This window comes from Cavia porcellus, unplaced genomic scaffold (assembly GCF_034190915.1).
Source record: "Cavia porcellus strain 051 isolate PalLab524CR breed Dunkin Hartley unplaced genomic scaffold, mCavPor4.1 scaffold_15, whole genome shotgun sequence".
In the NCBI taxonomy this organism is placed as follows: Eukaryota; Metazoa; Chordata; class Mammalia; order Rodentia; family Caviidae; genus Cavia; species Cavia porcellus.
The window spans coordinates 35,717,588-35,744,029 of record NW_026947498.1 but is presented as its reverse complement, the minus strand read 5'-3'; the positions used below and the strand labels follow the sequence as shown (position 1 = coordinate 35,744,029).

General features: G+C 33.0%; 1 protein-coding gene and 1 pseudogene across 2 annotated transcripts in view; both read right to left on the bottom strand.

The window, feature by feature from the left end:
- Epha3 (EPH receptor A3) overlaps positions 1-26,442 on the bottom strand; it is a 368,574-nt gene that overhangs the window by 142,360 nt on the left and 199,772 nt on the right. The gene's annotated exons all lie outside the window — the stretch shown is intronic.
- Positions 8,226-8,350, bottom strand: LOC111756680 (U2 spliceosomal RNA; annotated as a pseudogene).

The window sequence follows — 26,442 nt, the reverse complement described above, 5'->3', positions numbered from 1 at the left end:
ATCAAAAGAGATAAAGAAGGTCGCAACATACTTCTTAGGGGAAAACTTCAGAGAGAGATAATAAATGCATTGGAGACCATACTCACAAATAAAATAAATCAGACTAGATGATGTAAACGCTGTTTTGTCTGCTTAGTATAACAGACTGAAAGAGTAAGTATGAGCTATATTCCCAGCCAGAATTTCTTTTTAGAATTTTATTTAAATTTTATTTTTATTTTATGCACATTTTAACATTTTTTGCCCAACAGTTCAAATTGTGTTGTCTTTTAAATTGAAGCTAGATAGTTCTGTGCTGTTTGCACAACATCCTTCAGGTCGTCTACCTAAAATGAACAGTACATACCTCAATGTAATATTATGCAAAATTTTCACTAAACATCTGATATATTTTGCCTGGCATTGCACTTATTTTATTTCAATCTATACAGTGATCATGTGAAACTGATAATATCTTTGTTTCAGTAAAGCTGATTAAATGTTCTAGCTGTTTATAACTCTAATGTTTCAAACAGAAATTAAACTTGCATTTGAAGGTTTCTAAGACAATAACAATATATTGTTAATTATAACAATCTATTATGTTCCTTATTAAAGTTCAATGTGATGATTAATAGCCTATTAATGAGTACCTTAAAACAATAAACATAGCACATTTACGTGACATACATGTATAAAGATGTGGAACAGGTCCTTCATGATACACCAGAAAACTGATTACAGTTCTTTAATAGTTTTCTTCAGTATCTCAGGCCTCTAGCCAAGTGAATGGCTTTGACAGAAAAAAAAAAATTTGGCTATTAGAAGCAGAGAATACAGATGTTAAGGAAGGGTTTTGGGGTTTCTTTGAGGATGAATCTGCCTGCATTCCTAGAGTGAATTGTCTATGTCATCTGCTGAGCCATGTAATGTCATTCCATGGGGAATGTCATTCTGGAGGGAAAATAGCATAAATAGTTTCATTTCAACTCTAAAAGGAGTAATGCTGTTTCACTTCAGTGCTTTAGTATGTTAGACATTGAACACTTTCTAGTAACCTAGGAAAATTCAACTTAGCGGTTATATAATTCGAGTTTTTTTTTTCACATTAAAACATAAAATAGAGCTTTTCAGAGAATCTACTGAAGAGTAAAGTGTCGGTGTCGCTCCCGGCCGGCAGGAAAAACATGCGACAGATTCTGACGGTGTGCAACCTTGTCTTTATTTGTCTCCGCGTGGGCCCCGCGAGGCCTCCGCTCTGTCACCAGCCCTTTCTTACCGGTGGACTTTTTCTATCTCTCTCTGTGCTTCTCTCTCGTGGCGGGAGAGGCATTTACTTTTATAGGGTAACAGTGGCCAATCAGTTCAAAGCGCGCGATGCGGGCTGACTGGCTAACATCAGTTGTTGCTAGGCAGACTATCTTACAGAGCGGGTTGTTTAAGTCGCCAGGGCAATCAGGGGGCAGGAAGCAGGCGCCAACTTGGCTCACTCGATGGGAGGGGTAACTTAGCTCAGGCTTTGCTCTTTTTTACAGGCCTCACGTCCGCCAAGTAAGGCGACCGGGGTCGGCCGCGGCTCCCAACAGTAAAGGATATCATCAAAACTATAAAAAGATAGCAACTTTCATAAGACTTTAGGATAGACTTTTTGTGCTTCAGAAAAGATTCATGAACCAAGCATGATGGACCAAGTCTAACCCCAGTACCACGAGAGGCTGAGGCACAAAGATCACTTCTGGGCAACATAATGGTCCTCTCTCAAAAGAGAATAAATATTAATAAATACATAAAGCTGTGGACATAGCTCTGTTCCAGTGTACACCAATGGATTTGCTCCTTAATACTACAAACTCACAAAAAAGATTCTTAAAAAGGCCTTCAGCATTGACACAATCCTGTTCTCACACTTATTAAATTTTGGTATAACTATGTAACAGATTTTAAAACCAATGATATTTTTGGTAAATATGCCTGGAACAATATATCTCATCATGCAACCAACATGCTTCCAACTTAATATGCAACAGCTAGAATCAGCACCATTTCCTCCTGAGGAAATGTTGATTTCTTAATATTTTCAATATAGTGTTTGATATAAATAGGAAACTAACTTGAAAAGAAAAATAAAATGTTTAGGCCTATGTAAGTTCATGTTCAGTAACATCTAAAATCTTCTAAAACCTCATAGTCTAGCATTCTAACTGCCATAACATTTCATCATTTCTGGGCTCAAAGAGATAAATTTTCAATGACCTAGAATTTTCCTTTCAGTGTACTCCATTCAGTTTATAATTGATAAACCAGATAAGGCAATATAGATACCTATGTATCACTAAAATTGATGGTCCTATCATGTGTTCATAAAATATATAAAAAAGACATTCTATGCTATACAACTCAGTACTAATATATGATGGCAGGATACAGAGGAGATAGTAATTTTGCATGAATTGCTTTATGTTATTAACACACCCTGATATGATTGAGTTGTATGAAGCAACTAAATTGTGAAGGAAGAATGGGTGTGTCTACCATCTCCTCACAGCAGTGCTCCGTTATTACATAACCTGTGTCCAGCTACCAGGTTCGGTCAACAATGGATATCTTAGTAGACACAAATTTCCTTTAAAGATTCAATCTCATACTATGAAGCAACCATGAAATTTCACAATGGATTATTTAGAAAGACAAAGAACAAGATTTTAAAAGATTTATGTATGCCATTATGCATTAAATACTGAAACATAATATATATTTAGCACATAAGATATGCAAAATTGACAGTAATGATGCTTTAGATACAAAAGCAATTTCTTAATTTATTCTAAATATTTTTGAGAAAGTAATTATAACAAAGTAAAGATCCTCAATATAAAGAATATGAGTTCTATTAGCTAAAGAACTTTTTCAAAATGAATATCTTATGTTATATTAGAAAAGGAGCAAGTGAATATAAAATTACATAGTAATACTTGTTATATCTATGCTTTTCACCCTTAAAAATAGAGGCTGTTATCTTCTATAACATCCAAACTCCTAAATGTGCTGTCTTGACGTAGGAAAGAATTGTAGAATGTATGAGTGAAAAAGGAAAAGAATACAGATGAATTAAAGAGGGTCCTCACATTAGTCAAGGGAAGCATCCAGAACCATTAGACTATAAAATTTCTTGGAAGCTATAATAAGGGCTTATTTTTTGTATTAAGTGTTGTCAGAAGTCATCAAAGGTTTTAATGCTCAAGGTAAACCATGATCAGATTTACATTTCAAAGAAGTTATTCTTCTTTCTATTGGAAAAATGCTTTGCACTGAGTCAAGAATACGACATAAAGGATACCCTTGAAACAGTCCAAACCAGAAGTGTGATGGCATAGGCAGAGAAATGATGACAAAGAAAGAAATGCATTTGTTCAGTGGGCATAAGCACCTGCTTTGCAAGCAGGCAGTCATGACTTCGATCCCCGGTACCGATAAAAGGGAAAAAGACAAAAAAAAAAAAAAAAAAAAAAAAAAAAAAAAAAAAAAAAAAAAAAGAAAAGAAAAGAAATGCATTCATTTGAGATCATTGATAGGTTTAGGAGACAGAGGGAAGATGGAGCATGAAGAAGTCTAACACTGCATTTGAAAAAAGGAAACTACAGACAGATGTGCTACCTTAACAAAGAACCCTTCACATCATGTACATATACCAAAGTGTTGTTTTCTATAACACAACTTATTTACCAATTAGATTTACAAACTGAATCTGAGGAAACCGGGAAATTGAATCTGTACAAACTGGGATGCAGAATGAGCATTTCACCTTCTTAGACCAGTGAATAATGTTCCTATTTCCTGAGTTTAGGAAGGAATGAATACATCAATAAAGATAAAGGAGTTATATTTTGAATTTTTTAACACTGAGTTAGTAAACAGAAAATGCCTACAAAGCATTGGGTGCTGAAGTTCTGTGGTATTTGTACTATTTGAACTGCAAAAAACTGATTCTAATACATTATTATTATGGGAAATGAGACATTTGGTTTTCTTTATTACATTGGCAAACATTTTTTGAAAATACATTGGTTAGAAAAAATACAAATTTTTCAGACACAAACATGATCAATCAGTATATAGCTTTTGATATAAGAATTCAGGAAAACATCGCTAAAAATCATATTACTAACACCTTGAAAGAACAAAATATCTTTACTTAAGTCAAACGTCTTAGAACAAGGTGGTAATTAAATCAGAGTATCAATTTGAATTTCCTCATGAATCAGATATTTGACTTACAAACTAGAAAAGCTGTTTAGGACAGTGTCAAAACTTGTGTTTTTCTTGTTTTATTTTGTGTTAGTGCATTTATGACAAAATGGAAAAGAACAGAAATTATGAACAGATTAACAAAACATATTTCAGTATTAGAACAATTGAAGTTCATGTTCGATGATGATTAGTATTAGTTTGATAGGAATATTGTACTCTTAAGATAACAAGTTTGAGCTATTCCATCAAATCTTGACTCTGGCACTTACTATCTGTTATGGGTTAGATTTAAATCTTACACAGTTCTCATATGTCAATGTGGGGTTTTGGAATGGTGATTGAATTAGGGTCACTGTATTCAACAGTCAATTAACCCACTGATAAGTTCCTAACTGAATGTACTGTTATAAAGTAGGGCCTGTTTGTAGGAAGTGGTTAGTGGGAGCGTGCCTTCAGAGGGCATGTCTCTTGTTTGGACTCTTGCTTTTCCCTGCTTCTTGACTTTCATGAGTTGAAGAACTTTCCTCAATCACATCCTCCCTTCATGTCATTTCCGCCTTGGAGATAGTCAACCATGCACTGTACTCAATGGAACAGCAAGCCAAAGCAACTTTTCCTCCTTTAAATTGCAGGTGTATGGTACTGTGTTCTAGCCAAAGGAAATCTGAATAAGACAGTATATAACTGATCAAGTTACAAAGCGAGTTCATGCCTCACTTTCTTTGCTATAATTGAGGATAATAAAAAAACAAAGTTTTTGAACATTAAATGTGAATATGAGCCTCAATATATACTAGAAATTAAGAACAGTTGAAATGTATTTATCTGAGTATTTAGATATTTCAATGGTAAATACAAATATGTCTAAAATTTATATCAATAAATCAGTTTGCAAAAGTATTTGTACAATGATAAACCACATTTGCCTTTTCTTAACTTTCTGCTTTTAAGGTTGCATGTTATCTGCTTCTTGTTATATTAAGTTATCATATTCTTTGCTAAATTATGCTTTTTCATATAATTTACAAAAATATGTTCAAAACCACACACTTTCCCAAGCTCATTAATGATAGATAAGTGCCAAGCTTTTGTTATATCAAATGGTCCTGACTATCATTTTGTGAGCTATAAGATTTTCACAGATGTATGTTTACAAAAGTTCTTCCTAGAAACACAGGCAAATCAGAACAATTTTTGTTGTTGGTTGATAAGTCAGTCCAACTATCACACATATCTCTAATGCCTTTACTCTTTCTAAAATACTTGTATCTGTCTTGTGGAAAAATGGAAGCTAAGTAGGTCCACTTGAGGAATAATTGAAATGATCACTTCTGGATTTGTAGCACAGCATATATATATATTTTTTTCTACTGTTCCCATTCTTAATGTGGCAATTTCTTTTTAGTTTTACTTCTAAGACTGCCACACACACCAGCAAACACTTGCACACTTGGCTGCATTCCCTCCACATGTTGTCTTCACTTCTAGAAGGCGCTGTCTTTTACTGAAATTCAAAACACAGATGACTTTGAAATTCTTTAGTTTTCTGAGTCTTATTTCTGAAAAGCACAAAAGTGTTGCTTAGGTAATACTGATCCTTTCAACTCCCAGCCACTTGTCTAAATCTGTGTGGTGTTGGCAGTGGCCAATGTCTCTTCTGTCTGATAGCTTTTCTGACAGCTAATGAGAACTAAAAAGCTAGAGCTATTAGTTCAAATCCGAGGGGATAAGTACCCAGATTACTAGAACCACATTCACATATGGCAACAATTGGCAGGCTCTTTTAGGTGATCATAGTATTATTTCCAAAATCTCAATGGATACTTGAATAATTCCTTGGTGCTAAATAGGAACTCTCTTAAGTAAAATGACTATATACTGGATTTTTTTCCCTGTGCCATTACTACTTTTTAAAAATGGACTTTTGATTAATATGCAACAAAATATAATACTACCAAAATTCTAAACTTCTACCTATACCAAATTGCTAGCTCCAGAAACATAATAGTTCAGTTCCAATAGCATAAGATATTATAGATTTAACCTAGCAGAAGATAATGTTTATACATCCAAGTACAACAATTGTAGGAGCAGTGGCTCAACTCTGTAAATGATTTTACATAGAAAAGCTTATTGTCATTGACTGAACTAAGCTTTCCAAACCTTGTCATTTTTTTTCAGGAAGCTATTATGGCATTTATTAATTTAACATTTTGGAATTCAGCTTTCCATATAGTGTGTGTAATTACACTTCTAAATCTGCTGATTTTTGCCTTCAGGTTTATAAAGATCTCTTTTACTCCTTCCTGTTCCTTCCGAAACTGTTTGTTCACACTTGGTAATCAATATTCCTGACTTACAGTAACCAGAAAATGAGGAGCACATTGGTGCTTCTAAAGTAACAGTGTACATTTGCAGGATGCTCTATACTTACATATTCCAGAATTAACTTAAGGGAGTGGTGTCAGAACACATTGTAGAGCAAAAAATATTTTCTTCACTGAACTACAGGCACAGCTTCCCTATTCAAATGCATGCTTGCGTGTAAGAGTATCCCAAGATTGGAAGGCAGAGGCATATGTTCTCATTCTGATTGATCTTATTTAGCTGAGTGCTGTTAATAATGAGGAAAAGTCTCCCAGATCCTACAGTCAGAGACGGTGGTGGAGATAGACTTGACACCCGACTTTCCCCCATCTCACATGCTGCTTCTATTATGCTCACAGCACAGGATTTTAACAGCAGCTAACAAATTGTTCATTGGTCAATTTAACTTGGGATCCATGTGCTTTTGATAATATTCAACTCCAGATACATGTGTGGATAGAAAAAACAGAGAATAGTGCCATAAGATAAGTCAGTGATACAAACATCCTCAGGGAGAAGAGAAAGCAAAATAAAGGAGCATAAGTGTGCTAAAATTTATAATCTCTATCATTTCTTCCTCTGTTAATTGCTGTATGTACATGATTGACTTTTCAATAACCAAGATTGTTACTAATTCTACTTTAGGATTAATGTTTCAATTGTACAGAAGAGAAACAGAACAACTAGTTGTAGAGAAAATTGTTTCTCATACATGAACACAGTAGTTTCTGTTAATAGCAGTATCTTGAAAGTTCTAATACTGCCCTTTTGAGGTGTTGTAAGAGACTTCCATTTTTATGGTGTACACTAATACTCATTGTTGGTAAACTATAACTAATTTTTCTTAAGCAAGACTCTATAAAGACAGATGATTATACAAAGATTGAAAACTTTCCATACACTCCCATGGCTTAAAAATATGTGGCAGTATTGTTTTACATGAAATTCCATATCCCAGAATAACTAGAACCCTTCCTTTATTTAGTCATATTCTCTCAGGATTAAAAATCATATGAGATGGTTCAGTTATTAATTTGAAGAATATATTTCCCCTGCAGCAAAGATAATATCCCTCTAGTCACCTTTAGCTTCTTATCTCAAATTCCTCTTTCATTTGCTGAATTTCTACTCCTTTATGTCAACTATAACTTGAAAATTAAACACCTTTTGGACACCAGGGAATAGCACAAGATGAACGCTATTTTGACCACAGCTGGAGGCCCCTGAAATGCTGCTGCACCAGACGAAGTGAAAGGCTTGGGTGTCAAGGGAAGATAGCAGCAGGGAGTTGACACATTCATCCGGTTTTCCCCATCATTTTATTATTTTCTATTTGGATTCTTGTAAATGCATGTATGTCTTTCTTCTAAAGATTACTAATCAAACTTGTAATACAAAATGAGGAATAAAAGGATGAATTACTATAGAATGGCACAAATTTTTTCTCATCAAACTTTAGTGGAGAATTTTAAACACTTTGAACACAGCTGTTGCTCAAATATGTACTAATACAGAACTTATTTTAAAATCATACATGTGTATATATACATTTAATTAATTAGGCATATTTTAAGTTTATTTCTACAAGTATTTATAAGAAGTGTATTAAGATATTACGAGACTCCTTTTTCAATAGGTGATCTTCTATTTTATAATTTTAACGCATATATAATATGCATGCTCTTATCCTAGAATATTATTAAACTGATAAGAACAGATACTATACATGATCTTAGTCCAAAGGCTGAGAAGCTATTCTAGAATATTATAACATCATTAAGTCTCCTTAAAACCTTTGGGCCTATTTTACACAATAAATTCTTCAAAAAGGGAAAATATGTTTTATATAGCTTTGGATCCCAATTTTTTTAACAGTAAATAATATAAAATTCACATGAATATTTTTTCAAGTTAATTAATTGGAATACATATATACATATGGAGTGTTTGTGTGCGAAAGTATGTGTATGCACATTTATTTATACTACCAGGTACACAAACCACAATATCAATTTCTTTCTCAACCAAATCTATCTATCTATCATCTATCTATCTATCTATCTATCCATCTTCACTTTTTCCCTTATTTCCAAGGAAATGTGCACTAAGCTGTAATTCCAATAGCCTGTGTAATACCATTGTTTGTTATTAACTTTAACAACAGAGGAAGAAGAGTGAGGATGTGATTTTGGACCCACAAAACTGTATGCATATAACTAACACAATATTAATATTTGTGTATAGTGTTATAAAGTTTTGATAAAATAAGACAGCTCGTAACTAATATAAAGTCTTTGATATAGCTCCATTATTTTTGGAGATTTCATTTTTATATTTTCATACATATCAGTTAATTCTGTTTGGCAACTCCATCCACAAAATAGTACAAGCCCAATTTCTGATTATGCAAACTTTGAAAATGTAATACATTTAACCAAAGTAATCATCAACATAACCTTTCTGTAAGAAAGTCTGACTCCTTGTAATTCATCTTATACAAAGTCTAATAGTTTGTCTGATCATTGTTTGCACACACACAGGCTGCCAGATGCATAGCGATACTTTTATGAAAGCCCAACTCATTCAACTAAAAATGGTCTGACATAAAAATGTTTTAAAGAAACTAGGTTAACCATACTGTATGTACTATTATGTTTTGTACAACTCCTGACAAAAATATGAAATCAAGATAGGGAGGTTGCTTAGAAAAATTAATTTCTTGATAGTTACTAATATATTATTTAGTGTTAATTTTTTATTAGTGTTTTGAAATTCTATATCATTTCTATCATTTTTCTGTTTTTCTTTTTTAAAATAAAAATTGCAACAACTATTAAACCTGTATCAGCCCAGAATGAGAATTATGAATTTTCTTTTGACTATAGAAAGCACGGTTTCTATGTATAAACAGTAGAGTTTTATCAAACATCTTTTCAGTTATGGTCTTTTCTGGCTAGATTTGAGTATAAAATATGATCTTACAAAAAATCAGTAATAAAATATTCACAGAAGCCAACGGTTTCCCAAATTGAATCTGACTGGGTCATGGTAGTAGACTGATATCTGGAATGCAAGTTATAGACTGTATTACTGATGCCCGTCAAGTAACGGAAATTGTTACAAATTAATCCATCCCTAACCTTAATTAATCTGATTTGCAATTTTATATGTGTTCCTACCACTACTGTTTTTGCTCTGGCCATAAAACTAGAAAAGACAGTATTTCAACCTATAAAACCACCTTTTAAGACACTTAGAAACCTCATAGAATATTGCTTCTGTAGAAGTGATACAAAAGAATGCATTACCTGATCTGTTGAATTATTTTTGGTGTAACGCAAAGTATTCTCTGATATATTTTGAGCTTTCAATGCAAAGTTAGGAAAGTGATTAATGTAACATACAAATATTCTTATTAATAAATTGGATTAAAAAGTAAAGATAAATTTATATTTGTGATGGGAAATGTGGAAAATAACATTTTTTGATGTTACAGTGAAGAAATGATTTTCTATCCAAAACACCTTATGGTTTTGACTTCTCAGGCTAATTCATCTCAAGATACATTTATAATAGCACTTACAGATATTAGGAAGGGGCTTTATGGAATCACTAGGTAGACTGTAAATTGCCATTATGACATGTTACCACTTCTCTTTATTAGTCTTTATTCATGCATGCTCTCAGCACCCCTATTAGCCAGTAATGTTATATTCTTCTTTTAATACAGAGCCAAATTTAAACACATTGAGATCTAAAATTTTCTGTGCTCCAAATTTGTCTCAGATCTCTTTCATGTCAATATTTAGCAAACTCTTTTGCTAACTGGAAGTATAAGTGTGTGACGTTTCCTAGATTTCTTATCATTCATTAAGCAATAAACGGAACAGCAACTCCAAAGAGTCCAATAGTGGAGATGTTTTAAAATGTTTCAATCTGATATTTCTGTGACTATCTTTTTTTTTTTTTTTTTTTTTTTTATCGGTTCCGGGGATCGAACTGACAACTGCCTGCTTGCAAGCCAGGTGCTTATGCCGCTGAGCTAAATCCCCAGCCCCTCTGTGACTATCTTTTGATATCACATCATAAAAATTTTCCTTCACTTGTGGCCCCAAATTTTTAACTTCCCTAATTGTAGAATAATTTTGTATTTGGTTAGATAGATGTAAAAGGGCGGGCAGCCTCAGATCACATTATAAAGGTCATGTGTACAGTGACCTGGATCTCAGGAAGAATGAAGGCTTTCCAAGAGCTACAGGAGTAATCAGCCTCTCTGCCTATGAAACATACAGAATTGCCATTTGAGAAGGGTGGCAGTGAACATTGAAGAAATGCAGAATGTAATGTAGAGCAGGTACATACCAAAAGACAGATTTCATTATTATACAATCATTATATTTCAAAAGCAATATTTCTGTGCAATTCTATATTTTCACTGACATTTCTATAGTATTAAATAGCTATCAAATGTGTTGGAAATCTAGAAATTTCAATTTCTATAAAGGGCATTGACTACCTTCAAAAAGAAAGCTATGATAGATTTTAAAGAGATTTCTTCTGCCTTCAATCTAGAACATCAACAGTGAAATATTTTGCAGTTAGCATCTATTTAGGGCATAAGACAAAAATATATGGGGGAAATGCAGAGGTGGAGGGAGAGAGGCCAGGAGGGGGACAGAGAGAGAGAGAGACAGAGACAGAGAGAGAGAGAGAGAGAGAGAGAGAGAGAGAGAGAGAGAGAGATCTTTGTACCAGATGTTGTCAAAATGTGTTAGTGAGATATCATGTATGATAAAAACCAATGTGAAATGATGTCCCACTGATCGGAATGTCATTGATGCTGTGGCCTATTGTTCTTGACACCACAGTAGAGGATCAAAGTGCCTTTCATGGTGATAAAGCTGGCAATGTGGATGAGAAATAATGCCAGAAAGACTGATTAAGTGTTAACATTCCCACCTGGTGCCAGGAAAATAGCATAAACAACATCCATAATTCAAGGTGATTTTTCTCTTCCTGCACTTACTTGTGTGCCAGCTCTAGTGTTTGAAATAGTTAATGCTGACAGTCATTCTCTTTCTTATAATATCTTCCAGGCAAGAAGTAGGTTATAGGACAACCTCTCTTTCTGTGTGTTCTCTTTCAAGAAATGCCTCCTATATTTCTATTATGTAGCAAGAAAGACATTTCAAGTAAGCACAAAAACACAGCTCATCTACTTGCTTTCTCTGTATATCTGACTTGACAGACACCATACACAGGCTGTTCCCTAAGTGACAGACACCTGAGTGGACAAATTTTCTTAAAGCACTACTTCAGAGATGATTTGGGGATCAATATCTTAGACCTGTGTTTTCAAAGAATAATATGAACTAGAAAATTAAGTTATTGAATAAGAACACAAATTTTATCTCACACTTTGCATCATTGTATTACAATTAAGCTGGTTGACATCTCTCATCTTAATATCACTGGTTTTTCTCCACAACATCCAGTATGAGGTATGAAGAAAGGCACCTTGTTGGAGACGCTATGCTTAACCTGTTTGACAAATAACACCATGTGCTATGAAGAAACTTCTCTTCACAAGTGGCAGGTATCATCAATCAAAAGAGAAGGAGATGGTCATTCAGACTTAGGGAATAGGCTCCTAAAACAAAATTATATGTCATTGATAAGACAGAACACCTGTAACACATTTTTGTGTGTCATTAACATCCATAGGACAAAAAAAGCTTGAAGGAAACAGCTTCCATTAATTTCTGAAAGTTCATAGAGGAGTTCTTGCGTTTACAATTCCAAACCCTAAATTTTCATTCCAAATGTCTCATATGATACAGCTGATTCACAAACAACATTTGCCCCCAGTCACTGTCTGTGGCAACTCTCTCTATACACTTCTGCCAAAATTATTACATTTTAATGAACTCAAATCATAAGAATTTTAAAACATACATTCACACATATTACACACAAAGCAAAAGAGGCAATAATCAAAATATGGTGTATACCTAAAGTAAAAAAAATGACAATAAACATATATTACTATTAAGTCCCTTCATAATATCCCCATCTCCCTTGTTTGGAAACATTTAGCCCTTTTTTTTTTTTTTTTTTGGTCACTCTGTAAAGCAGTTCTGGAAGTCCTCTTCCATGACCATCTTTATTTGATTGGTCATGACTACCTGAATGACTTGAATGGATTCAAGTCATTAACCTTTAATGGTCATCTTCACTTTGGGGAAGAGTCATAAGTCACTAGGTCCAGTGAATAAGGTAGATGAGGACACACCATAATTTCATCTGTTGATGAAGCAGCATTCACCATATTTTTTAACACAACTTATGAAGATACTTATGAAAGAAAACTTCCAGAGCTGCTTCAGAAAGTGGTAAAAATGAGGAGATTAGACTTTTTTAAGTGAGAGAGGAGTATTTTGAGTGGTATTACTGGTAGTATGTCTTTTAGTGTGGCAATTTTTATTTTTAAATATAAACATTCATGATATTTTTGATAATTCTTGTATGTAAATTTTATAACTCTGTATTTGTTTTCCAAAGAAGTTTCATAGCATATATGTATGTGCAAGTAGTATATGTGTATTTGCACATAGAAAGGGAAAATGTGATAGTGAGAGAGAAAAAGAGAGAAAGAAAGAAGAAAAGAAAGAGAGAAAGATTTTTTTGAATAACTTCCATGAGGGAATAATTTGCTGAGTGTACCCAAATGATGTAATGATGTAACAGGTATTTCTATTACTAATTTATAAGATTTTAGTCAGGCTTTATGGTCCATTTAAAAGCACTATGTTTATATTTTGTAAGCTGCCATCTAAGTGCCAGATAGCTGAATGCATCTTATGTTACTGATGAGGTCATGGCTGAGTAGCATGCTGAGAGCAGCAGGACTATCACCAGGCTCTGGAAATGAGGCAGTCACCGAAGTGTGTGTCTTCATTTGTATCCTTTCATATTTATTTCCACAAGCTTTCACTCTGCAATCAGTGTGCTTTGAAATTTTAACACACAATAAATTGTTTTACATTCTGTCAGAATTGAACCCCTGACATTAAAGATCTCCTATTGTTTGAACAAAGTTTGTATTTATTCCCATGTAATCTTCACAGCATACATAGAAAATTAGTTGTATACTTTTAAGGTCACCATAAAATAAGGCACAATAAAAGGACTGATTAGAAACTGTTTCAAAATTTAGAAAAAACTTTTTATACAGGCTCAAAAATTACTTTGACCGTGTGCTAGTAATTTTATAGTGAAGGAAACAATTAAATTTGATGAAATTTGAAATATTAGTGTAAAATTCAAGGCAAGAAAATTAATCTCTCAGAATATATTTAAATCCTATGCAAATCTCTATAATAACAGATTTCAGAAATTTAACCAAATAGTGAAATTGGTATTGGAATATCTAATCAAATGTGGAGCAATAGTATGTGCAAGCAAACAATAGCAAATTAATATTAAAATGAGTTCAGTTATAACTTGATATCACAAAGTCAGATTTGAGATTTTTATAAGAATAATTTACTTTGCAAGAAATATGTAATTTCCAGGCTAAGGCTAATAATTCTTTTAATTTTGTTGATGATAGCTTTAAACAACAGTATACAAGTAATTAGAAATATGAATGGCAGGCACAACTAAGCAAAAGGTTCATAATTTATTTCTGTTATATTCACTAATATATCTTTTCTTTATTAAATTATTTAATAGTCATGACTGGTTAAAATAAACATATTTGTGTAGTTTGTTTTATAGCATATGTGATGTAATGTATATGGCAACAGTGCACAAGACTCAGGGGAGCTACACTTATGAAAAATCTCTTATATTTACCAGAAATAATTCAGTAACACTGTGAACTGAGTAATTCAGTACTCATTTGGAGTAGACTGCAGTAAGTCAGAGGTGTTATTTGAAATCACTCTAAAATGTACTACTTTTTCACAAAGTATTGTTTAAACATCATTAGAGATATCAAGATGATACTAATGAATCTCCCTACTAAACTATTTGTGTAGCCAAAAAAGAAGAGATTAAAATAGAAAGGAAGCACAAGAAATCATTCCAAAATCATTCAAAGAAGTAGAGAAAATAGTACATTGCAAACTTAATGCCAATGTGAATGAAATAAGCATAAGACATATGGTGAATTTTCAGACTGGATTAAAAAAGACATATCCATTTTTATGCTTTTTTATAAGAAAAGTACTGTAAGTTCAAACATTTATTTTTAAACAAAAATAAGTAAGGAAGTAAGAAGGGAGGAAATAGTGTACCATGTGAATTTATAGCATAAGATAATTGGAGTAGCTACATTACATGAGACAAAGAAATTAATACAGTTAGAAATAATATTTACAATAAAAACGCATCAATATAATAGAAGAAATAACACAAGTATATCTGAATTTAAACTAAAAATTAAATAAAAATTATAAAATTTAAAAGAGAGTGATGAAATTAAAAAGGAATATTTAAAACTGTTGAATTCACCAGCATGTTCGTCCAAGTAGACAATCCTAAGGAATGTATAAATAAAAAAGAAGCAAAACCAAGAAGCATTGTGCAACTATAAATAAATTTATACATGTTTCAGTTATCTCCAAAAAGCACTCTCAGCACCTTCATCCTTTTTAAAATCTTAATTATAGTTCTTAATTTCATTAAATCCTTCAGCAACAGTACTTACTTTATACATAAAATTATTGTTACAGAAATAACCAGTATGCATGGCTGAAAGAAATGAGTTAGAAAATACACCTGGAGTAATGTTTTGATCATGGAAAACTCAGGGGCCACACTCTGATAAGCCATAGATTCCACACTTTGACTGCTATTATTCTGATTGTTGTATAATCCTCTAGTTACTGTTTAATTTTAAGTATTTTTGTTCACTTCCTTGTCTTTTTTTTTCCCTTGTCTTTCCCAACATAACCATGCTTCATTCCTCTATCCCCAGTCTTCAATATTCTTGGTTATCTCCCATAACAACATTTCTCAGACTTTAGATGGAAAATATTCTAAGTTATATTGCCAAAGAAGTGTTGAAAACACAAGTGATTGTGCCAAGGAGGCATATGTTGAGGTCAAAGAGTCCCTGGGAAGTATTAATGATATAGACACTTAATAAACAACTCGAGAGCTGGCATTTGTGAAGAAAGACAATCCATAGTCACTAAAGCAGAATAATAAACATTAATTTTAAGAGACAGTTGATGGCTTGGGCCATGATTCTCCTAAATCCGTTGGGTCCTTTGGATATTAGCTTTAAACTTGAGCACAACTGAAAATGCTGAAAATATCTTGACTCAGTTATAAGTTCTTCCTTACAGCCAAAGTAAATGATATACATGGAGACAAAATGCAGAACTGCAAATTCTTCTATTCCTCATACTACAATACGACATTTTGTCCCACTTCAGACACTAAGCTTTGCATGATTTCACTTAAATTTTTGGTTAATACAGTAAATGTCAAAAGTAAGAGCAAAGAAATGATGATAGCCACCAAAATGCCCATTTTCAAAATTGTCAGCATGGCTTTGTCACGAGTAGCAGTTAGGAGAACAAAGGCAAATATGAACTTAACTGCTTTCATCTTATATTTCTTTTCTTTCTGATTCAAAATCTAAAATGGATTGAATTTTTTCTAACATAGGGATCAGTACAAATGTGTTTATTTCTCCTTATTAGAGAAATTATTACCGAAGAAAAGCAACCATTTATAGAATGCTTAATACTTACCGGTGATCTCGTTAGCATTTTATTTACTCTTCACTACAAAACTTTGAATAGTACTATCCTGAGTCTTATTATATAAATGAGAAAACCAAATGTCAAAAGGGGAACTAGGATATGACAGTCAGTCTAATAATCTTGGATTTTTGGCTTTAGGGTTAGGACCCCACTTGCTCTGCTTACAAAAATTACCCAAGAGAATATAAAATACAAGGTAATCTATTAAACAAAAGTAAGAGACTGGGAGAGAGGAAAAAAGAGGGTTAGAGCAGGAATGGAGGGATGGGTAGGATAAAAATAGTATACTATCTACATGTATGCAAGTAGCATTGTGAAAACCAATATTCTTTAATAATTAATGTGCACTAAACAACAAACAGAAAAAACACAGGTTGAAGAAGATACCCCAAAAGATTAGAATGTATTCTTTTATTATTGGTGAATCATCAGTTTTCCAACTAAATAGATTCTTACATTTAAACAACTCACAACTGGAGGCAATAAATGATTGAGTGATTCATTTTACTTATTCACCTCTAGCAGTTAATATCTATCCAAAATCTATCAATTGGATATTAATAATATCCAGATTCTGTTAGATTTGTTTAACAAACTGTGGTGTTTCCTTTTGTAGTGTTGAGTGAGTATCTGGGGAACTGTGAAAAAGATCCAGAATAAGGTAAGGTTTACCTCCACAAGTTTCTTTTTTCTTAACATTTTATCTTTGAGCAGATATTCCTTTAAAATATGATATGATTTTTAAAACATTTTTAGGAAATCATTTCATGACTTTCAAAGCAGTTCGGTATTATTTGTGCATTTACAAGTAAAACTTGGGATTTTTTTCAACATCTATGTTTCTTTAAAACTGTTACATTGCATCTGCTTCCGCTGCCTTTTAATTAGTACCCTGTGAGCCATAATGCATCATACTCACTTGCCTTTACTTTTATATGTCTGCTTTACACATAACAAGCCCTGGTGTAAACTGCTCAAAGGACTGTACAGGTACCAGTTCATTAAAAGCTCTGCTGAGCGAAGGCAGTGTGCATTTTAGAAGCTGTGCCTCTTTCCACTGGGAACAGAGCTTAAAGGCATGTGAAGATCTCCCTGTGACTTTTCCATCAGACATGTGAGTTAGTGTGAGGATTCTGATTCTGAAGCAATGCTTCCAGTTTTCCTCTGAGTTTTAATTCACAAGAAAAAAACACAAAAGATGAGCGTGAGAGAATGAAACAGAAAACACTGTGGTCGAGGCATTTTACAGTGTGGAAAGAAGAGAGTAAGAACAGACCCAAAGGGCTGCCAGCATTTTTTTTTTCAATTCTCATTAATTACCCAAAAACATATTTATTTTGAACATTCAAAAATATTATTATTGACTTGGGAACACAGATATAGCAGTAAATGTTAAAATGTTCCTATTTGAAAGCTACGAAAAAATTAACTTTGATGATAATAACTGTGAATATGACTAAGTTAGCTATAGTCAGTGCTCTGCTGACCCAGAGTGTGGGCCGTGTGTGTGTGTGTGTGTGTGTGTGTGTGTGTGCACTCATGTGCTTATGGCAGGAAGTAGAAACTGCAAGGCATTTATTACAGATAATCTCATGATTTTTAGTGGGTAAGATGATGGAAATTTTGAAATTTTAAAACCAATTAGCAGCCTGATATCATACTGGGACGAGACATGCTCAGCCTGCCTGCACGTGCTAAACCCAGTCAGCCTTGACTGACTCACGCAGCTGGTCTTCATAGACAGCCTGACCCAGGTCAACTTGACCGTGTCCAGCTGCAAAGTCTGTGTTTTCCTACCTTAAAATACATCATGTTTTTCTAACATATTTCAAGGACTCTCTACCCAGCAGCAGATAATGACTAATCCAATTCAATGAAAGTTAACCACACTCTCAAGCTTTTGTACTTCCTGCTTGCAAATCTATATAACCAAACCCAAAACTGAGTTGGAGCTGGTGATTTGGAACTGGTTCCTACCAGCCCACCAGAGCAATAAAGAGTTGCTTTCCAACTCGTTGGTGCCAAGTATCTTCCTTCTGGTTGGATAGCAGTTCTGCAACAGTAACACTAAGCATCCTTATGCCCACCATGCTCCTTATACCTGCAATCACGCTGCTCTTCATTTCTCCGTTTTAGACGTATCTGTTGTGGTGTCTCTCATATTTGTTAGCATCTCCCCTAATGGTTTCTAGACAAACTATATATGAAACCTTCTCAGAGCAATGAAAACACCCTCTTCTACTACCTTTCTTCTTGTAAAATGCTGATGTAAGTTTCATTTTTCTCTCAAAAAATTAAGAAGAGCATCCTACCCTCTTTCTTTCTATTTTCATACTCCTAATTGTTATCCACTCCCTATCAATTCTATGAAACTAGTTTGATAATCTTAAAAGCAACCTTTTAGTTGTTAATTTTCAGACCCCTTTTTATTTCCCTTCTTCTTATCTTCAATTCAACCTTTGACACTATCACTACTCTTCATGTTAAAAAAGATTCATAATTGTGGTCCTAAGGTACAACTTTCTCATTTCACCATAAAATTTATGGAATAATTCTTAGAATCTTCTTTTGGTAAATCCAATTCTATTGTTAGAAAACAGCAATCAAACAAACAGATTGGAAAGGCGTATGAGAAAAGATCGTCTTCCTCAAGTCATTGCTTTTGCTATCTAACTTTACATAAGCTTTCAGTATTAATCTTCTTAGTTTAATATTATTACACAAATTACCAAGTGTCATTTAAATTGCCTTTCCATTTCCTTTACACAAATTCCTTCACTACGCATTAGTGTCAGGACCCCACTCTCAACAAATACAACCATCTATAATTAGGCTATGTTTCACAGTATTCGCTGATGTGAATGCCCTTTTTTGCTCACAAATTTGAAGCTGTAAATTTGAAAAATAATAATTCCCATTAATATTTGTCCCCTTTTGATCTATTGTTACTTAATTTCCACCATTAAAAGAGAATTCTTGGAAATATCTTCCCTTCCGTATATCAGTTACCCCCATGCCCAGGTTCCTCACATTCCTCTTCCCTGCATTCTCTCCCCACCTGCTACCACACTCTTCCAACCCCTGTTCAGTTCTCACCTCTGATCCTTCTAACTGACATGATATCTTTTTCTCAAACTTTCATTTTTCAGTGTTATTTTACATGTATTGATATAATGTTGCATTAACTTATCTGTACCATACTGCTTAGCTTTACATTTATACAGTTTTATTTCATAATGATGTAGATTTTTGCTTTACATTTGTATAATTAGATCTCTAAAAAAAGACATTTATTCTTTTTCCTCTTCTATACTTTTTACACAGTCTGACAAAAGGCTAAACACACTGTAAACCCTCTACCGTTACTTAGTGGGTTCCTTAACTGAAACAAAGACTATTTGAAGATTACTCAGTTTTAGATGATTCAGGGAATCAATATGCTTTTAATGCTCACCTACTGTGAAATAAGATTTAAATTCCAGTAACTTCTGGGCACTATTATAAATCACAACTCTCGGCTAAATTGTATTCAATTTACATGATTTAAATCAATATATTAAACACAATTTGGGACGCAAATGGAAGAAAGCTGAATAACCCCAAAGATACTAAACTGAGCAACACCAAGATAGCTACTCTTTTTGTCATTGGTTCTGTGTGCTATTTAAGAGAATAGTTTTTATGTAGTTAACCTAGTGCCTTCTTTCTATACTCATACTCTTAATTGGTCTATAATACTACCTACCCACCGAATAACTAATCTTAATATTTCTTTAGACTTCTCTATATTTCCATAATAACTTATTAAGTGGATTTTGCTTTTGTTGGTCTTTATTAAGTTATCAATTCTCAATTTTTTGAATCAGGATTATTTGCATTTAAAAATATATTATTATGTGACTACCTTCTTTAAAAGATCCAAAGCAACTTTAGGCTTTCTTTGTCTATGGTTATGCTAAACGATACTTGTTATTATTTTATGGAAAGTAGTAAAAATAATCTCAAGTGCAATATAAAAATAGAAAACAAGCTTTGAAAACCTATGCCATAGTCAGTGGTCCAGGGAAATTGGAATTTTTTTCTCAAACTGAGGAAGAACTAAATCATTTAGGCCAGTATGTAAACACAAGATAAGCACACTGTATTCAACATACTAGGAACATGACATGCTTTAACTCTAACTTTTTTCAGGTTTTGAAATATTTGATTACATTTAATGAGAAAAATTGGTGGTAGGATCAAAGTTTAAACACATTCTTGTATGTATTATTATATACAACTTGTACATATATCCACAAGGTAATTTTACATACATAACTTATATTCTGACTAAAAACAATCACATGAGGTCAATGTGGAATGTCCCATTTGTAGTTTCTTATTGGTATTAAAAAAGTATCACATTTTGTATTTCAGATTTTGAGACTAAGCATGCTCACTTTGTTTTAAATTCTAAATTCAACTTTCACTTCCTTTAAGTTTGAAATTTAATAGTTAATAGTTATAAGAAATAGTTAATTGTTTAATAATCAATAGTTATAAGCTAATATTAAATAGTTATAAGAAAATAAGACCAATATTTTAATGTGAGTTTCAAGTTTTATATTTCTTTCTTCCCTCATAAGCAAATAAAACTTGAAAGGTGCTTTGTCTACAAAGGATTATGTCCAATTCAAAAGGACCAACTTCACAGTTGGCATGTATCCATTTGACAAATAGTGAAAGGTGCAGTCTTTTACTCTGCTTTCAGGCAAGCCAAACCACAGCATGTCTCTGATCAAACGGATCCAAACCCACAGGTCTTTGCTGAATATTATTCACAAATTGCTGTGAATGCATGGCTAGACTGAGCTTAGGTGAGCCAGCCAGGAAAGCCAGAGTCTGATAATATATCAACCTTGAGTTTTATATAATTAATTTTTGCCATTATACAGCCCATATCTTTGTTTCCCAGAGGTCTGACCCAAAATTCAACTATCATTTATCATTTGAAACTTTAATATGTTCACTAAGTTCTTTTTGGGATATTTCATTGAGTTGGTTGAAATAGGAAAATTAAATTTTATGAAAGCCATCAGTAACATGAATTTCATTCTAACCACAAAAGTATGGTGTCACTGAACACACTTTGGTCATTTATGCTTTTAACCGGCTTAATTATCTTGAGGAGATTTCAACTTCTCTCCAATGGCTAGATAAGATAGTATAATAATTAAGGAAATGGGTAACTTCAGCTATGATTCTGACATCATCATTTATGAGATCTGTAAATTTAAAAAAAGACTTTAACTCTCTTTGCCTCAGATTTATCATCTGTAGTGAGATTGAAATGTTAACTCACTCATACTATAATTTTGAATTCTAATCATTAAACATAGGGGAACTAAATACAATAAAGAGAGCAGAGTAAGCAATTTAAAAATCACTGATGATACAGATGATGATGATTAGTTTACGGTTACAAATGGAAGTCTTATTAATTCCATCCATGATAAATGTAGTCCTTTCTTTTACTATCTATATATACTTTTCTAGGAAATACAGCTCTGTATGAAAATTACTTTCATCCTGTAAAATATCTGGAGCAATTATTTTCTATTCATTTGTCAGAAAACTAAGGAATAAAGGCCTCAAGTTCTTTTCCAAACTTTTTGTTTCTGGATTAAGAAGTACCATTAAGTAGTCTGCTTGAACAGACATAGTGAAGATACTAAAGCCAAATCCAGGAAACCAGTAATCTGAAACAGAAGCAGACAAGGAGTTTATATGGTTGGTAACAAAATGATTGCACATATTAGAGTTAGAAGAGGCAATGTAGTTTTCCTAACAATCAAGAAACACAAATACACAATGGGATGACTGAATTTTAGAAGTAAAACTATTACAGCTAAAACTTGGAGATCCAAGTTGATCTTTCATGTTACACAAGAAAGCCGTAACACTGAAAATTTTATCTATGATTACCTAAATATCTGTCTAATATTCTTTCTTCCACCTTTCATGGTACATCTGAAAAAAGCGATGACTGGTTTTATGAATTTTAAGCTTGCAAGTTTTCCCAGGATAAAGCTACAATGAAAGCATCTTGAGTCTCTCTCCCCTTAACAGATAGCACAATTTATCATGCAAAATAATATTTTTCTTGGCAATCATGCTGCTTAAAGAGAACAAACTTCATGTGGTATGCTAAACAGCTCATTCTTCTGGAAAATATAAAATCATAGAGCTGAAATGCTTATTAAAATGGGAGGAATAATTTTATAGGAAGAGATAATGTAATGAAAACTTGCCAGAGAATGGGAATTATGGAAAGTATATTACAGAAGAATTCTGTAAAAATAACAGTGATTCTTGGTGGAAGAAATAGTCAGAGGTGTCATAAAATTGCCAAGCCAATGCAGTCATAAATAATCAGAAATAAAATTGAAAAATAATTATGGAATGATTTACCACTTAATTACATGACTAGAAGAGCTGAATGATGTAAGAAAATGCCAGTTAACCTAATGACACTTCTAGGAAGTCTTTCACTTACAAATTCAATAAAGGCTTATTAACCATTTTGTTTTGCAATCATTTCAAAGTACTTAGAATTCATCAGTAAACATAACAAACAGCACTGCTCTTTAGTGCTTTACTTGAGCTAAGGGCGAAGAAAGGGAAGAGACCAGTCATGAGCATAGTGTCTATTACAGTACGTATTAAATACAACAGTAATTAAAATATATAATGAAAAACAAGAAAGTTTAGTAATTTTTACTTTTTTTTTGAAATTCTGTATTATTTTTACATTTTTTTCTGTTTTGCTTTTTTTCTAAATAATAAAAAATTAAGAAATGAGAGCATATCTCAGGAGACTAACGTGAATATAGAAGTCAACTTGTCATACCCCCAGGAGTACCTTCCAGAAATCTAAATCCACAGTATTTAAAGTTAGGGTAAGGATTTTGGAATCTATTCTGAAGGAGCTGCAAGAGGATGTTGAACAGAGGAGAGAGAAGAATTGGTTGATTTAGTATGGAATTTTTCCCTGAAAGACTAAGTTTGTTAATGTGGTGGGGATTAAAGATTCATCAAAAGCCAAAGTTTCTTCGAAATATTCAAAATTCTTTAAACTTTCCCACCCAAGTGTGTTGCAAAACAGCACAGGGGAATCTATATGGAGTAAATTTACCCTGGTGACAGATTTCAACAGATTACATTCAGATATAACGAGAAGAAAATGGTTCAAAGTAACTCAATAGTTTGAAAGCCAGCAAAGAAATAAAAAGTAGCCCCTTTTCAAAACAATCATAGGATATAGTCCTATGGTGCAAATATATGACAAGGTGCCAAATTACAGTTCCTCTTAGTCACACTGGTCCTAAAAACAAAGGTGCACAAAGAACTAGCTGACCTATTTATGTGTGTATAGAAGGAATTCATTGTAATGAAGTTATTTGCTTATTTGCTATTTTGAGAAGTCCAGTTTTATATCATTTTAAATATTGTTTTATTTTAAAATTCTGCACACATTTATAAATACTAGTAAAATCTGAAAGGTATAGTTGCTTGAACTATTTCTCAAATGTCCCGTAAATTGTGAGTTAAATTTCTCCTCATATTTTTAAATGAAATTTATAGTTTTAGATTAAGGAATAGGGAAAATACTGTTCAATGTGTAGCAATATTGTCTAATTTAAATATAGGCCTCTTTTTCTTTCTTTCTCTTCTTTCCTCCTTTTACTTTTTCTTCCTTCCTTCTTCCCCTTAATTTTCTCTCATGCCTTTCCACCAAAATCAGAATTTGTATCTTAAGATCACCGTCTAGAATCAAGCAGGATAATATTTAAAGGAACCAGTGCCAGGAAAGCAGGTTTTGAAGTGAACAGTGTACGAAATTGGAGAAACAATATAGAAACTACAAAGAGAACAAAGAATATGGACTATATTCAGTAAATGGGGCTATTTGTTTTTCAAAATTCAGTAAATATAGTTTAAGCAAATGCAAGCAGAAAACAATTTCCAATGCTACCATACTAATCTTATAATTACTAAACGTTGCTGTTGTACCATAAAGAAATACTAGTTATGAAATTCTAATGCCACTCAGAAAAAGATAAAGGAGCACTAACGAAGAGGTAACCTTGAAGAAAGCCATTAGCAGCAAAGAACCATTATGGATTATCAATTCGGAAATATAAATACATTTTGAAGATCTTCTTGAGTATCTTAAAACGTGTGGAAAAGTAAGCACCCACGATATACATGTGAAATCAATACCACATGGTTTTCTTCGTTCGCCTACAATATCATTCATCACTTTGCTCCTGACTGTAATTCTCTAATAATTTCTACCTATGCAGCCTCACATTCTCAACTTCTACTGTGTTAACATGCAGTTCAATTCCTCTAATGGATGTAAAATAGCAGGTTTTTGTATCTCCCGTAAACCAAACTAAGAAATAAAACCTCCTTTGGTTCTTTTTATCAACTAAGAATAAGAAGAGAGATTGCTGTAAAATATTAAAGACAGTTTTGACATTACCATGTACAGAGATTTTAGCTACCATTTAAATTCAAAATTATTCTGTAATATAATATGATCAGTTTTTTAAAATAGGGAATAATTTCTTGCTATTTCAATTATGGATAATGAAAATTCAAAGATTTCATAGATTTAAAAATAAAATTAAATCAATAATGCCATACTATCCTTTAAATGAAATTTACTTTGTGTAAAAAAGATCATTTTTTGGGAAACTGGACAAAGAATCAAGGTTTTTTTTACATTGTCCAAGTGGTAACAATTTTTCCAAGGTGCTGAAGTAATCTCATTTAGCTTTTTGTTTTATTCTGTTTTAAACTTTCTTGATCTTTCACAGTTTAAAAGGTCAGCACTGACCAGATGATCATACCATTTTGTTTCCTATGCTCCTATTTTTTTCCTTAAGCTTTACAACTTACTCTTGAAGTTTTTGGCACCTGTATTACAATATATTATACTACAGTTTTACAGTACTTATGTCTTATTGTGGTAGGCCTCATAGAAAATTAAATTAGATTGCATTCCTAATCATGGCAATATTCAGAAGGTTTTATGATTTGAAATTTAATTAAACAACTGGTATTTTACACTTCATTCAATATGTACTGTCTGCTACTTACCTAGCAGTTTATATGTACATTAAGATTCAGAAAATGAAAGCTATTCTTTTCTGAGCATAGTTGCTGAGACCATAATAACCATTCACCAGCTATAGAACTTACTTTTATTGTTGCGATGTATACTAATCTTCTGTGTTTCCTGGTATGCGCTCAAAATAAGCTTAATAAATTCTCTCCCTTGTAAGAGTAGGTATGTAATTACTATAAAGTGACTATGATCAAAAGAAACCCTTACCTTAAATAATTCTAAATTATTAACTTAGAAAACTGAGAAGGCTGTACTTTTACAAGAAAAGGTTTCCAGAGCTTCCTATGGCTTAGAATGAAAATGTCCCCCTCCCCCAAAGGCTTGGGTGTCCATAATAGATGATTTCAAAGGTAATTGGATATTGGAGGTTTTGCACTCATTATGGATAATACATTGATAAGTTCACAGTTGAGTGGCTGTTAGGAGGTTGAGACTGGTTGGAGGTGGCCACTGGAACCTTGGCTTGAAAAGGTTTATTCTTGGCCCTGCTTCCTCCATTCTCTGCTCTTTCTGCCTTCTGACTGCCAGGAGTTGAGCAACTTTCATCTACCATGCATCTGTGCGTGCTGTTTCTGCCTTGCACCTAGCCACCCATGGACTCAGTTCTCTGAAACATGGGCCAGAATAAACCTTATTTTCCCTTTGAGTTGTAGTTGTTAGGTATTTTGTTCGAGTGACAGGAAAGTAATGTTATGGTAGACATTTTTGAAATTTCTCTTTTATTTTGGTGTGAGCAACACTTTCTGACCCATATGGGAACGTTTCTTTCAATGCTTGAAGTCCATAACTCATTTAATATTTTATACCTAAGTAAGCTCTGTATTTGGCAATTCCTATTCAACAGATTTGACTCTGGATCATCCTTGACCATTATGAGAAGTAAAATTCACCTTA